Source organism: Asterias amurensis, chromosome 11 (assembly GCF_032118995.1).
Source record: "Asterias amurensis chromosome 11, ASM3211899v1".
Lineage (NCBI taxonomy): Eukaryota > Metazoa > Echinodermata > Asteroidea > Forcipulatida > Asteriidae > Asterias > Asterias amurensis.
Window position 1 is genome coordinate 8,260,407 of NC_092658.1, and position 14,412 is coordinate 8,274,818.

General features: G+C 37.7%; 1 long non-coding RNA gene across 4 annotated transcripts; it reads right to left on the reverse strand.

Annotated features, from left to right (window-relative positions):
• Positions 1 to 1,405: 1,405 nt before the first annotated feature.
• LOC139944416 (uncharacterized) lies at positions 1,406 to 8,229 on the reverse strand. 4 transcript variants are annotated; one of them, XR_011786957.1, is made up of 5 exons: positions 8,088 to 8,229; positions 4,066 to 4,124; positions 3,815 to 3,989; positions 3,052 to 3,159; positions 1,406 to 1,986 (listed from the first exon to the last, which is right to left on the reverse strand). It is a non-coding gene; the product is annotated as an uncharacterized lncRNA (long non-coding RNA). The 4 variants fall into 4 exon arrangements; XR_011786956.1 differs by having other exon boundaries at positions 3,815 to 4,124; XR_011786955.1 differs by lacking the exon at positions 8,088 to 8,229 and having other exon boundaries at positions 3,052 to 3,156; positions 3,815 to 4,214.
• Positions 8,230 to 14,412: the final 6,183 nt, after the last annotated feature.

Here is a 14,412-nt window from a genome sequence, read left to right on the forward strand (position 1 = left end):
TCAGGCAAAATTCGATAAGTACAAAAGGCTCTAGTCTTGTCCCCAATTTCAGGGAAAAGGTATACACAAGGCTATATATAGTCTTGTGAACATTTAAGAGCAAAAATTAAAAAGTGCACAATTTCAGGCAACATTCGATTAATACACAAGGCTATAGTCTTGCGCACATTTTAGAGCAAAAATTGAAAAGTGCACAATTTCACGCGAAAAGTACACAAGGCTATAAGTCTTGTGAACATTTTAGAGCAAAAATTGAAAAGTGCACAAATTCAGGCAAAATTCGATAAATACACAAGGCTATTGTCTTGTGCACATTTCAGAGCGAAAATTGAAAAGTGCACAGTTTCAGGCAAAATGCGATAATTAACACAAGTCTTGTGCACAATTTCAGGCAAAAAAGGACACAAGGCTAGTCGTGTGCACATTTCAGAGCAAACACTAAAATTTCATTTGAAAGGGTGGTTGTGTTTTTGAGATATTGCTGAAAATCCGAGAATAATGTTCACACACGAAGAATACTCCCAACACAGGAGACACGTTACGCGGTAACGGTTCTCATCTTCAAATTTTGGGGCAAACCATCTTTTAACATAACCACATTATTTCGAAATGAAATGTTCCTCAAAAAGCATTGTACAACCAAACGCTGATGTGGGTTCTTATCAATTAGTTTTTATTGCCATTCATTAAAATGTATACCTTGTATAAATTATTCATACAACTTGTTCAAAACATAAACTACATGTATACATATTTCACAGGACAACGTGCGCATTTGAACTAAGATATCAGCCAAGTAAGGGGCAATACATAACAACATTTTGTTTGTAATACAAAACTTATTTTGAATGCTAGATTGACAAAATGCCTGTTTTATATAATAAACAAACGGAAATTAATTGGATGTGCACTGTGGGATGTGCTAAGGTTATGTGGGTAAATGTGTTAGTTGTTGTAGTAAGGGTTAGGGATAAGGGGTTAAAATGTGGGTTAAGATTATGCTGATGTTACTGTGGCTAGTGCTTTCATTCATCAAAATTTGTATTAAGATATTAGTCTAAGCTCCACAGTGCCAAATAGTGTAGTACCTTACACTATTTGCTCCCCTCAATATTTTTATATAAAAATGTGTAGTAGGACATGCTGGTCATGATTCAGGGTGGTATATGTCAATGGGAGTTGTTTTATATGGTTTCAGGGGGGAAAACGGCGGCCATTTTGTTTTTTGACCAAAAAATGTACTTTCGCCGGGTCAAAATTGTATACACCACCCTGATTTATGATCAGCATGTCCTACCGCACATTTTCATATAAAAATATTGAGAGGAGCAAATAGTGTAGGGTGTTCTCATATTGGGGGTCTGGAGCTTGGACTATATAAAAAAAAACACAAGGGAAACTGTCATTGGCTTGGTAATTTGTTCTATGATTTGTTCTATGATTTATGGCTGAACATTTTTTACTAGATTTGAACCACCGACCTATACGGATTGGATTAACAAGCCGGTGGTCTACAAACTAAGCTACCTAAGAAGCTTAGATTTAAGTAAAGTAATAATTTACAACTACTCCGAATCATAGAAATCCCAAACTAGAATGATCTGCTCATCGAGAAGACTTGTGGACAAGTCGTTAAAATGTCTGTCGCGATGATAGCGAAACAGCTCTCTCGTAACTCTCGCGATACTGCTGCTCTGCGCGAGACTTCTGATCTCATGACAACTGCTCTCATGTAAACAAGACCGTAACGTGAGAGCAATAGTCTCGATCAGAACAGCAGTCTCGCGAGATAGTTGCGAGAGAGCCATTTCGCTAGAATAAATAATAAATAATAAACTTGAGAAAGTCCCATGTAGTTGTGAATCTTAACTAAACTTGAGCAAGTCCTTCGTCATCGGGTGGTTTCCTTGAGTCCAAAAACAGGTATACAAGCCGAGCAGTTCCTTCCTCCATTCGTTGGTAGCTTCACAATCAGAGCGTGTCAAACTGCAAAGGAAAACACAAACATAATGTTATCCTAAAAATTTCGTGAAGGGATTGTCTACGTTTGGTAGTTGGAATCCACTATTTCTTTCAATCCTATATTTGTAAATATATACCAAAAAGCTTTGAATTTTTCATTTCAAAAGATAGTAGCGTTTTTGAAATATTGCCGAAAATATGGAGCGGTTGTGTCCAAAAACTAATATGCAGTTGTAATTCCAAATCTGAGAAGCGTTACTGCCAGTTACGCTTCTCAAATTTAATTGAGATTCAACTTTTCCACAACCGCATTTTCCACAACCGCAGTACTTCGAAGTAAAAGTTTCATGAAATGCAGCATTATGCTATCCAAAGCAGCTGTATTTCTTACCAAGTAAGTTTTTATTGCCATCAAATTTCAGAGTCATTACCAAACGTATACAAACATGTCAAACAAGTATCTGTAATTCAAAGGTTATAGTCTGAACAGACTTTTATAATGGTGCAGCTATATCTTTCTTTCATTCAAACCACTGTAACAAAGCTGAAGCTGGATCGGGAAATAGTCTGGTCCCTTTTCATAAATTGAGAGATAGCACTATGCGTTGTTGTGTATACAGGGAATCTGACAATGGTCTATATTACGAGTGAGAAACCTATTGTCTTATAGCTTCACTCAGTTCATCACCAGTGGTGTAACTAAAGGGGATTGGGCAAAAGGCATGTGCTCGCAGTTGATGAATCACAAATGAAAAATCAAGAATCTAGTACTTACTCAATGAACAATTACTCCATCTTGGAGGATCGTGGAACAAACTCTGAACAATTCTGATAAATTGTTGTACTTGCAAAGACAAACAAAACCACCGACACATTTATGTTATAGTTTTTGAATCTCTCAAACAAATTCTATGTCAAATTAGTTTGAGTGGTTCAAATGCTATTGCACAAACGTGTTGATGCTTTTTTATTTTGTCTTTGCAAGTATAATAACTGTCAGAGGTCTCCATAGTTTGTTCCACTATCCTCCAAAATGATAACATTGAGCCATATTGTTCCATTGAGTAAGTATATTCTTGATATTCGTACCTTGAGTTACTGTTGTGTATGGTCTCATTCTCTGCTGAAGGTAGATTATCTCGGAGGAAGACTTCAGTGCAAAGACTTGTTCATCAACTTCAGAAGAAACACAACCTACTGAAAAGAAAGGAAACATATTTAGAAAAGTGAGCAGTTGGTTTGTAATAGCCGAGCGTTTTAGTGCACGACTCACGTCGTGGTCATCATGGGTTGGGTTCGAATCATTGTCATACACTTGGGTCCATAAGCAAGACCTTGTGTGTACTTGCTTCTCGTCAAAGTAAATGTGTGCCATTAAGAGCAGAGATGGTTCTTGTGATTGATTTAGCTTGGTGTGTTACATACAACAAAAGGCTGTTTACTCTCCAAGGAGCTGAATATAGTCCAAGGAATGAAACAAGTACCCATTACTATCTTTAGATTGATTTGTGAAGAATAGTGATCTTTTCTGGAACTGCACCATTATATAAGAGCCATTTTTATACTAATTTTGTTTTATTACTGGGGTCACATCAGGTTCAGAAAATAGTGCTTAACATTTTTATGCTATAAAGCCGAAATGGGCAGAATGCCGGTCAAAAATTGTACACATGGAAAGAACAGGTTGTACACTGATGTGGAAGACAAAACATTGTTCTTGTGCGTTTTGGCGGTCGTAACCAATAACCGTTTCGGTTGAGTTTGTGATTGGTAAATCACTTGCCATTGACCGAAACAGGTTTGGTTACGACCGTCAAAGCGCACTCTTGTGGGAGATACCAAATACTTTTACCCGGTACTGGAACTTTGTTGAACACTTGTTGAACTCACTGACATCTGCTCACTCGACAGGGACATGAAATGGAGAGTGTTTCCTCCAACTTAGTCCTGCTTGAAGAAGTTGTCAGTTCACAAACTAGCTCATCATCTTCAGAGGGAACACAATCTGCATACTTGGAAGAAAAGTTCTAAACAAAGGTTATTATTTGTGATTACATCAAGTCAAACTGGGATGTATTATGAGATTACCTTGACAACCTTTACCTGTCACCTAGCAAACCAGAGTTCCAGTGTACCATCGTTAGCATATACTGTAGAACAGACTGTGGAAAACAAAAACAGGTAAAAAGTTAATGTGGGGATAGTGTTGATAGGGGCTGTTGCGAATAAAAACGATTGTTAGAGCTGCTGGGGGAAAAACTATTGTTAATATTGCTGGGAAAAAAACTATTGTTAATATTGCTGGGACAAAAACGATTGTTAATATTGCTGGGAAAAAAACGATTGTTAATATTGCTGGGGAAACAAACGATTGTTAATATTGCTGGGAAAAAAACGATTGTTAATATTGCTGGGGAAAAACGATTGTTAATATTGCTGGAGGAAAAAAACGTTTGTTAATATTGCTGGGGAAACAAACGATTGTTAATATTGCTGGGAAAAAAACGATTGTTAATATTGCTGGGGAAAAACGATTGTTAATATTGCTGGGGAAAAACGATTGTTAATATTGCTGGGAAAAAAACGGTTGTTAATATTGCTGGGGAAAGAATGATTGTAAGAGATGATGGGAAAAGAACGATTGTTAGAGATGCTGGGAAAAGAACGATTGTTAGAGATGCTGGGAAAAGAACGATTGTAAGAGATGCTGGGAAAAGAACGATTGTTAGAGATGCTGGGAAAAGAACGATTGTTAGAGATGCTGGGAAAAGAACGATTGTTAGAGATGCTGGGAAAAGAACGATTGTTAGAGATGCTGGGAAAAAACGATTGTTAGAGATGCTGGGAAAAAAAGATTGTTAGAGATGCTGGGAAAAGAACGATTGTTAGAGATGCTGGGAAAAAAACGATTGTTAGAGATGCTGGGAAAAGAACGATTGTTAGAGATGCTGGGAAAAGAACGATTGTTAATATTGCTGGGAAAAAACGATTGTTAATATTGCTGGGGAAACAAACGATTGTTAATATTGCTGGGGAAACAAACGATTGTTAGAGATGTTGTGGGGAAAACGATTGTTAAAATTGTTGGGAACAGAACGATTGTTAGAGATGCTGGGAAAAGAACGATTGTTAGAGATGCTGGGAAAAAACGATTGTTAGAGATGCTGGGAAAAAACGATTGTTAGAGATGCTGGGAAAAGAACGATTGTTAGAGATGCTGGGAAAAGAACGATTGTTAGAGATGCTGGGAAAAGAACGATTGTTAGAGATGCTGGGAAAAGAACGATTGTTAATATTGCTGGGAAAAAACGATTGTTAATATTGCTGGGAAAAGAACGATTGTTAGAGATGCTGGGAAAAGAACGATTGTTAGAGATGCTGGAAAAAGAACGATTGTTAGAGATGCTGGGAAAAGAACGATTGTTAGAGATGCTGGGAAAAGAACGATTGTTAGAGATGCTGGGAAAAGAACGATTGTTAGAGATGCTGGGAAAAGAACGATTGTTAGAGATGCTGGGAAAAGAACGATTGTTAGAGATGCTGGGAAAAGAACGATTGTTAGAGATGCTGGGAAAAGAACGATTGTTAGAGATGCTGGGAAAAGAACGATTGTTAGAGATGCAGGGAAAAGAACGATTGTTAGAGATGCTGGAAAAAGAACGATTGTTAGAGATGCAGGGAAAAGAACGATTGTTAGAGATGCTGGAAAAAACGATTGTTAATGTTGCTGGGGGAAAAACGATTGTTAATATTGCTGGGGAAAAAACGATTGTTAATATTGATGGGGGGAAACGATTGTTAATATTGCTGGGGGGAAAACGATTGTTAATATTGCTGGGGGAAAAAACGATTGTTAATATTGCTGGGGGAAAAAAACGATTGTTAGAGCTGCTGGGAAAAGAACGATTGTTAGAATTGTTGGGAAAAGAACGATTGTTAGTTTTCCTTCACTTACCAAATACTTAACCTGACTCGTCATTATCTGCTCAACTTCTGCCTTCAACCTCAGGGCCAAGAACCTTGAAGGACTGAAAGGTTAGTCTACCTAGGCCAAGACTATCATTACTCTAGGCCTAGACTATCTTACCACCAATACAAACCTAGTATCACTGTTTCTCATGGCTGACATCTCTGGTTTCTCAAGATGAAGACAACTTGCTCCCCCCTCTGTCTTTCTCTTCTTGTTTGTCCTCTTCTTCTTTGTCCTCTTCTTCTTGTGTCTTTCTTTGTCTTTCGCAGCGCGAACAAATTGACTTATTTTGGGAAAGTAATTCGCAATTAAAATAGTTTAGAGGGCTTGCTTTTGTTTGTACCGTACCTACATTCATCTTTTGGTGTAATGCTGATTTTAGGAGTGTAAATACTAATTTAGCTGCATTGTCTAAATTATGTGTTTAATACTCCTAAATCAAAACATTAACTATCAAAGGAATGTTGATCGGACGGGGAAATTTTGATTGCAGCTCATCTCAGATTACCTTCAGAAAAGCAAAGAGTAGTGTTGATTTTTTTTCCTACAAAAGAGCGAGAGTTACAGCTAAAAATGCTAGATTTTGTTTTGTATTATACCATACTAATTGTTTGCAATTTAAAGGACTTGCTTTCATTTATGCTCAGTTAGCTGCATTCAAAATTGACTCAATGCTGATGTTAGGAAGATGTAAATATTAATTTAGCATATCTAAATTAAGTATTTAATACTCCCATATCAAACATTTATTATCAAAATAATGAATGCAGATTTGACAGGAATAAGTTAGTTGTTTGAAATAACCTTACAAAAAAGAGGTCTAGCCTTTAATTACAATGCCCATTGGCACAGTAAAAAATGCCATTTGTGTAATTTTGTTTTATTATTCAGGAAAAGTTTTTAGTCAAAACATACTTTACAATTTGATATTTTCAAATGGATTTTACATCAAGTAGCTTGTCAGTTGTTTAGTGGTATTTGGTACTTAAAGTTATGCTTGAAATATAATATCATGTCAATTGTGACTAAATAATAATCAAACCATATTATTTTAGTTTATTAACCCTATCAAGTTTATCTGTTATATGGATTACATCAAGTAATTGACTATTAAATTGTAGTGTTAGCCCTATATGACACTGAACGTTATGCTTTAATTAAGAAATCATGACAATTATAACTAAATATGACAACTGACGACTTTAAGTTTCAGCACCAATGGAAAGTTCCAGAAAGATTGATAGTCTTCTAACTAAAAAGCATCATTGGCTTCGACCAATATGCCAATCAAGAAAAAGCCCCGAGACCATGTGACTTCACCTTAAAAACTTTTCGTTTGGGACAACATCAACAAGTTTCTGGAACATCTTGTAGTGGGCATGGGGCGTTACAACAGGGGTGGGACTCTGCAAGAGAACGGGTTAGATCTTCGCTACCTTTCGCAGTCTTCTATCTTGTTTCTCTGTCTTGTCTCCTTTGACAAACTTGCAAAATCCGACCTCCTTTATTTTGTGTGTGAAAATGCTTATATTTTTTGTTTTTCTTCTTGATAGGTCAAACTTTAACGCAGTGCGCATTTTTGGACTTAACTGCCATCTAAATAATGCCCTAATGAATTAATCTGATGGGGTTTCTTTAATACTCTACCTGATGAGGTTTCTTTAATTTCTTTAATTTGATTAAGGTTTCTTCATTGTTCTATCTGAGGAAGTTTCTTTAATATCCTACCTGATGAGGTTTCTTTAATTCTTTACTGGTGAGGTTTATGCTCCATCTGATGATGTTTCTTTAATATTCTAGGTTTCCTCAAAGTTCCATCTGAAGAGGTTTTTTAAATTTTCTATCTGATATTGGTTTCTTCAATGCTCTCTAATGAGGTTTCTGAGGTTTCTTCAATGTTCTGTTTGATGAGGTTTCTTTAATATTCTATTTAGTAGGGTTTCTTTAAAGTTCTATCTGATAATGTTTCTGTATATTCTACCTGATAAGGTTTCTTATTGTTCTAGTTCTACATGGCAAGGTTTACTTAATGTTCCATCTACTGAGGTCTGGTCAAGAGATTTCGTAAGGAAATGCAGTCCAAGTTTCATTAAGGAAGTGAATTCGCACTAGCTTCCTTAAAAGATGGAGGTCGGATGAAGCAATTTGCCCCTACCTTGATCCTTTGGCGACTCTTCGTCAAGATCCATAGACAAACAGCACACACACAGCTTCCACACAATCCATAGACATTCAGCTAACTCTGGTTACAGTTTTTAAATACATTCAGCTAACTCTGGTTACAGTTTTTAAATATATTCAGCTAACTCTGGTTACAGTTTTTAATGTTTGAAAGTCAGCAGTGCCTTCACCTCACTAAGCAGTGCCTTCAATGCAGTTGCTCCAATGGCTCTTGATTCTTGGCTGATTCTTGCAGAAACCTGTATAGTAAAACAGTTGTTGGAAGACTTTGTTAAGAAAATGGATATAAGTCAGTTTAGTAATCGAACGGGAAAAGTTTCCGTATGGCGCCACCACTTTTTCATTCGATATGAAATAATATAGTATCTAATTTACCTCGATGAGATATCCCTTTTTGTAAAAATAAGTGTAAAAGTGGTGGCGCCATACGGAAAGTTATCCTGAGAAAGTTTTCATAAAGCTTTTCTCAGGCATCTATGATCTGAAACCACACCCTGAAAGGGTGTTTTTTCTTTCATTATTTTCTTGCAACTTCGTTTACCAAATGAACCCAAATTTTCACAGGTTTGAATTATTTTATGCATGTTGCGATACACCAAGTGGGGATACTGGTCGTGGGTTAACACAAACCTGCCTTTAAGTGTGTTAATAATTCCTCCCTCGTGCAACATTGAAACAGCCAAATTTCGTGGAGATTTTGTTTTGTCAATTAAATCCAGTCACATATTGTGTAGAAATGTTCACCTCTTCCGAGGAAAATTGTGCATGTTCAAACTGGTCCAAACTGGTTTGGAAATGCACAATTTCCCTCGGTTTGTTTTTAAGAGGTGAACATTTCTACACATGTGACCGGATTTAATTGACAATACAAAATCTTGTCAAAAATTTTCACAAATTTACCTCCAAAATTCATACCAAGCGACGTCCACATCCAAGTGCCTCCATGCCGCATTATTAAAAATGGCCAAATGCTTTGTTCACACATTCAGTGCTTTGAAAATTGTAACAAATTTATTGCAAAGTTCATTAAAAAACCGCCGTCCGAATCCCACAACATCTCGTCTGCAGTCCAGTTGTAGAAATGGCCATGCTGTTCTCATTGCAGTGCCTTGAAAACGATGCACAAAACTCCTCACTGGCACAACAAAGGGCCATGTTCACGTGGCTTTTTTAGTGCTCTATAAAAAACATTGCGGAAAAACTCGTTATCTACACAATAGAAAAGGAATCTTTAGAAATTTGGATGATCACCTTTACAATTTGCTCTTCTAGCAGTTAGGTATGGTTACCGCCATCTACACATGGGCTGGCTTTAAAGGTACTGGGGTCGATTTCACAAAGAGTTAGGACTAGTCCTAACTTAGGACTGTTCCTAAGAGATATCAAAAACATACAGCTAGTCCTAAGTTAGGACTACTAACTCGTCCTAACTCAAGATAAGACTAGTCCTAACTCTTTGTGAAACCCACCCCTGGACACTATTGGTAATTACTCAAAATAATTGTTAGTCTAAAAACTTACTTGGTAACAACCAATGAAGAGCTGTTGATAGTTTCAACATTGTGAGAAATGGCTCCCTCTGAAGTAACAGTTGTTTTCGAGAAAGAAGTACCGGTGTCAGATGCAATTGTGTCCGCCATGCAATACTGTCCGCTCCGGACACTTTTGCATATGCAATCGTGTCCGGGGCTATGCAAAAACCGTCTGGTGGACATGTACATGACTGTACCATAGATATAGAATTATAGTAACGTTATTCTATTCTATATCTATGGATTGTTCATGTATGTGCACGCGTAATCGAGCGTGCATGCACTGAACATACGTGTATGCAGCATGAATATTCACGTATTTTATGATTGCAGCGAATACCCAACGGCCGAACATTACCATGTCAAAAAATGGCGAATCCGACCAAAGGCGTTTAATTTACTGCAAGGACGGTTTTGCACGGGGGCGGACACAACTGCATATGCAAATGTGTCCGGGCGGACACAATTGCATTATGCAGCAGCGTCCGGGCGGACACGATTGCATATGCAAAACCGTCCGGCGAACATTATTGCATATGCAATAATGTCCTCCGGGTACTATTGCATAGAGGACATAATTGCATGCGACACCGGCATTTTCAACGAATTTGATTTCGAGACATTAGAATTAGATTTTGAGGTCCCGAAATCAAGCATCTGAAAGCACACAGAACTTCATGTGACCAAGGGTGTTTTTTCTTCCATTATTATCCCGCCACTTCGACGACCAATATTGAGTTCAAATTTTCACAGGTTTGTTATTTTGTGCAGGCTATGTTGAGATACACCAAGTGAGAATACTGGTCTTCGACAATTACCAATAGTGTCCAGTGCCTTTAATGTTTTGCCACGCAATTTGGACGAGAAGCATTCCTGCACGAAAACAGTTACGTAATCATTATAACCATGGCTTTCTGTCTGTTTTCAGTGCCTATGCACTCCAGTTATTTCAAGAATTAGGCCAACGGGGGCTTTTCTATAGCCTTTATAATTTCCAACTAATCCGCACGCACTAAAGACTCCCGGGTCAGTAACCCGCATCCCCGGGCCGCAATTTTTTTTCCCCCAAACGACATTGCAATATTTTTTTACCCTTTCCGTCAAAACTGGCTCTTTCCGTCAAAATTACGTCATAATGAAATTGGCCTGCTCTTTCACCAAATCATTGCAATGTCGTTTGGGGGAAAAATGATAGCCCCCGGGGACCCGTGGAAAAAAAAGTCCTCATGGATTCCCTTTTTTAATCGAGTACGATGGGGAACCATGGGGACAAAATTGTTTTTATTTTTATGGATTCCCTTTTTTAAATCGAGTTAGAAGGGGGCCAAATCCCCATTGAGAAGCACAGAAAACAAATTGCGGGCCCGTGGAGTCTGGCTCATTTCTGGAAGCATTTCACACAATTACTCAGGAATGGTTAAACCGACGCTGAATTAGACTTATTAAAGGATTTGGGTACCTTTTCAAAATGTCCATAGATTTACATTAAACCTACAGGGTTTGAAGATAATGATAGTGGAAAGCTTCCCTTCAAATATTACTTACTGAGGTGCTGTAGTTTTTGAGAAATGAGTAAAACAATGTCATGAAAATACGTTTGTAAATGATTAAAATAATTTTCGTCTCATGAGACGAACATTATTTTCGTGACATTGTTTTAGTCATTTCCCAAAACTACAGCACCTCAGCACGTAATATTTCCAGGGAAGCTTTCTAATCATTGTCTTCAAACTGTGTAAGTTTAGTGTAAATCTGTGGACAATGTGTTTTTTGTCCTACAAAAGTTACATAGACCCTTTAATATATTTTTCTTTTACTAGTTTACAGGTTAGCCAACCCCATAAATGAGTCAATTCCGACCAAGATTTATTAAGAATGTGTATCTCTATATATGCAACTCATCGACTAATATCAAGCACTGTGTGCTTCCCTCCATCCTACAATAATGATTAGCCCGGTATTATTTAAAGCCATTATACACTTTCGGAACAGAAAAAAAAAGTTCACAGATTTACAAATAGCTTACAGGGTTTACAGAAGGTAATGATAAAAGACTTCTCTTGAAATATTATTCCATGATATGCTTTACTTTTTGAGAAAACCTTAAATCAATTATAAATTCTCGACATCGAGAATTACGGATTTATAGTAAACACATGTCATGACACGGCGAAACGTGCGAAAACAAGAGTGGGTTTTCCCGTTACTTTCTCCCGACTCCGATGACCGATTGAGCCTAAATTTTCACAGGTTTGTTATTTTATGTATAAGTTGTGATACACGAAGTGTTGGCCTTGGACAGTACTGTTTACTGAAAGTGTCCACAGGCTTTAAAGGAATATACAATTACATCTTCAGTCTCACTGAGTTTTTAAGTAAAAAAAATCTTCTTCTTCACATCAAACCATTTTTAACGAAATTAAATGCGCATGGTATCCTTATCGGATCCAACGCAAAAAGTAGGCACAAATAATTGAATAAACCATGGAATTATAAACTTGTGATTATAGAAATGGGTATTATCTTAATTTTGACATGCCAAGGACAATACAGAGATACTGAAGGAGTGAATAATATGTGGGGACCTCGACAATAATATCGTTTAAGGTTTAGTTAATCATACATTAATGGCGGGGTTTTTTCTCGTGCAAAACCTTGAATGAAAGCGCGTAGTTTCTCGAGTATATAAAGTATCGCTATTTTAAATTTAAATATAAATTTCGAGTAAAACAAGCCAAAAATAAAACATTAAACAGAATTTTGCCAGAACAGCATTCGATCTAAGCCAATCACGCGCAGTGTTTTGTGTGCATGACGCGTCAACAACTTCATATAGGGTGCGTTCATTTAGCTTCCCTGGGTCGACCCCGGTCTGTGGCGGTTTTTTCCCCAGGACGAACGTGTGCAGATAATTACACACGTTCGTCCTGGAAAAAATATAACGCCGCACACCGGGGTCGACCCAGGGAAGCTAAACGAACGCACCCATAGGTATAGACGATGTGACCCATGTTTACATTTAAACCGCCCTCTGTTGGAAAAACACTGTATACGTCACGTTTCGCCGGGCAAAAAGACACGTAGTCATGGTAAGATTGCACATATGTTCTAGCTGACTGCCAAAACACAAAGGTTTTGCCCGGCGGTATGCGCGCGAATCATGTTATGGTTTTCGTGTGACGTCAGGGATCACATCGTCTATACCTAGGCTTCCTTCAAGTACTAGTTCGCCCAAGACCAAACAAATAAAATGGTCAAATGATTATGTCCTCTATGATGCAATACTATCCGGAGGATAGTTTTGCATATGCAATAATGTCCGCCGGACGGTTTTGCATATGCAATCGTGTCCGCCCGGACGCTGCTGCATACGGCAAGTGTATCCGCCCGGCCACATTTGCATATATGCAGTTGTATCCGCTCCCGTGCAAAACCGTCCTTGCAGTGATTTAAACGCCATTGGTCGACGGAATACGTACGCCATTTTTTTTGCAAGATAAGTGCATGTCATGAATGACATGGGAAATGTTGGGCCGTTGGGTATTCGCTGCAATCATAAAATAAGTGAATAAAAAATTATGCATGCTGCATACAGTACGTCGGCTCAGTGCATGCACGCTCATGTACATGTCCAGCGGACGGTTTTTGCATAGCCCCGGACACGATTGCATATGCAAAAGTGTCCGGAGCGGACAGTATTGCATGGCGGACACAATTGCATCTGACAGCGGCTACATGCCATCTTAAAAAGGGGTCGGTAGGTCGGGGTGCGTTTTGCCGATCGTACCCAAAATCGGCCATTGGTCAGTGATAATCCAATATGGCAAATTCAACAGCACACGAAATGTTCAATTTAATTCAATTTAATTCTTTATTCAATTCTTTAAATTCTTTATTAAATTCTTTAATTTTGCGCATGATTGACTGAAATCGGGTTTCGGAGAAATTTTGATGTAAACAAAAAAAATCGCATCTCATCAGAGAGAGTCCGCGACTCGGGCTACTTGGACGCCATCAAGTTCCCCAAGCGTTCATGCTACAACGAAAAGATCGTAAACTACATATTGTAAAACGGTTTAACAAATACAAGTGGTGGTCGTTCACAAAGAGTTAAGACTAGTCTTAACTTGAATTAGGACGAGTTACTAAAGCCATATGTTTTTATATCTCCTTGGACTAGTCCTAGGAGAACAACAACAACAACAACAACAACAACAACAACAACAACAACAACAACAACAACAACAACAACAACAACAACAACAACAACAACAACAACAACAACAACAACAACAACAACAACAACAACAACAACAACAACAACAACAACAACAACAACAACAACAACAACAACAACAACAACAACAACAACAACAACAACAACAACAACAACAACAACAACAACAACAACAACAACAACAACAACAACAACAACAACAACAACAACAACAACAACAACAACAACAACAACAACAACAACAACAACAACAACAACAACAACAACAACAACAACAACAACAACAACAACAACAACAACAACAACAACAACAACAACAACAACAACAACAACAACAACAACAACAACAACAACAACAACAACAACAACAACAACAACAACAACAACAATTGATTAGTCACTCACGTTTTAAAAGCACAATACAAATTCTATAAAGAGCATGAAATAGTTTATAAGTTCCGCGTAAAGAAACCAGATCTTTAGCAAAAGTCAGCACCAACAACCCATAAATAATGTCAAGTATTGTGAGT